The sequence below is a fragment of the Carcharodon carcharias genome, chromosome 2 (genome assembly GCF_017639515.1).
Source record: "Carcharodon carcharias isolate sCarCar2 chromosome 2, sCarCar2.pri, whole genome shotgun sequence".
NCBI classification, from domain to species: Eukaryota; Metazoa; Chordata; class Chondrichthyes; order Lamniformes; family Lamnidae; genus Carcharodon; species Carcharodon carcharias.
The window spans coordinates 32,457,832-32,459,747 of NC_054468.1; the positions used below are offsets into that span (position 1 = coordinate 32,457,832).

Consider the following 1,916-nt stretch of genomic DNA (forward strand, 5'->3'; position numbering starts at 1 on the left):
GTTTCTTGCAAGCCATAAAATCTTCCTCCTCTTGAGACAAGTAGCAAATTAAAAAAAACAGTCCCATTAAATTAACCCTTTAATTTCACAGAAAGGCACTATTAGATTTAGTAGTCTTGATTCTCAGCAATTGTCTAAAATCATTGCAGAGCAAGTGGTTCCAAATCATTTTTAAATGTTTCTGCAGTCACATGGGCCAGGATTTTACCTTCAGCGTGCGGGCGTGTGCCTCACACGCCGGAATGTAATATGACATTGGGCGTGCGTCCCAACGTCACCGCACACCGTCGCAATGTTTCGCTAGGCAGGCACGCGATGAAAACAGAGGTGCGCCTTCCATTAATTAATGGGCCAGTTAAGGCCCTGGAGGCACCAATTGTCTGTGATTTTACATAGCCTGTGCGATTTTGCAGGGCGTCGCACAGGTGAATCGGGCAGGCGGGTAGGCCACATTGTCAAAAACCTCATCCACAGGTGGGATAAGTGGGTGAGTGTGTTTGCTGATGTGGGTTGTTTGTACTTTAGCTTATATGTTTCTGCTGCTTGCTTGTGTGAATAGGACAACTTCATTTCACTTCAGAGCTGCTTTGACAGAAATAAGAGGCTTCAGTTCAGGACTCCAGAGGAGTCATGCCATTTGGGGCCTTCCAGGTATCAGACAACCTTCCCTTACTCTGGGAATGGGGATTGTGGTCTCCGCTGGAGGCACTTCCTCTGAGGAGGAAGAGAGGGCCAGAAGTGGGAGGAGGCCAGATGTTCCTATTCAGCCTCCAGGGGAGCAGCCTCCTGTGGGAAGAGGGACGCAGGACCAACAGTTAGTGCAAGGCGGAAGGGGCCGCAGAAAATGCTACTATCCTGCTGCCAGGGTTTAGTGGGGCAGATGGTGGTGTAGTGGTAATGTCACTGGACTAGTAATCCAGAGGCCCAGGGTAATGCTCTGGGGACAATGATTCAAATCCCAGTGTGTGATGATTTTGTGCTCGCTTCAGCAGCACATATACTAAAATTGGAATGATACAGAGAAGATTAGCATGGCCCCTGTGCAAGGATATCAAGCAAATTCATGAAGCGTTCCATATTTTCTGTACGACAGAAGGACACCTCATTGGGCTCATGCAGCGAGGCAATATGGGTAGAGCTCTGGAATAGGAAGGGAGCAGTCACAATGTTGGGGGTTTACTATAAGCCTCCCAATTGCTGGCGGGAGATTGAGGAACAGTTATGTAGGCAGATTTTGGAAAGATGTAAAAGCAATAGGGTTGTTGGGGTGGGTGATTTTAACTTTCCCTATATTGACTGGGAATCACTTAGTGCTAGGGGTTTGGATGGTGCAGAATTTGTAAGGTGCATCCAGGAGGGCTTCCTGAGACAATATGTAGATAGTCCAACTAGGGAAGGGGCAATACTGGACCTGGTATTAGGGAATGAACCCGGCCAGGGCGTCAAAGTTTCAGTAAGGGAGTATTTCGGGAAAAGCGACCATAATTCAGTAAGTTTCAAGGTACTGGTGGATAAGAATAACAGGAGTCCTCGGGTTAAGGTGCTTAATTGGGGGAAGGCTAATTCTAACAATATTAGGCAGGAACTGAGGAATCTAGACTGCAGTCAGATGTTTTAGAACAAATCAACAACTGACATGTGGGGGGCTTTCAAACATCAGTTGATAAGAATTCAGGACCGGCATGTTCCTGCTAGGATGAAGGATAAGCATGGCAAGTTTCAGGAACCTTGGATAACGAAGGATATTGTGAGATTAGTCAAAAAGAAAAGGGAAGCATTCATAATGGCTAGAAGGCTGGGAACAGATGAAGCCCGTGGAGAATATAAAGAAAGTAGGAAGAAACTTAAGCAAGGAGTCAGGAGGGCTAAAAGTGGTCATGAAAAGTCACTGGCAACCAGGATTAAGGAAAATCCCA

The 1,916-nt window shown here is 46.5% G+C and overlaps 1 non-coding gene across 1 annotated transcript; it reads left to right on the forward strand.

Moving 5' to 3' along the window:
• The first annotated feature begins 976 nt into the window (after positions 1 to 976).
• LOC121275514 lies at positions 977 to 1,083 on the forward strand. The gene has a single exon (XR_005942484.1). It is a non-coding gene; the product is annotated as a U6 spliceosomal RNA (small nuclear RNA).
• Positions 1,084 to 1,916: the final 833 nt, after the last annotated feature.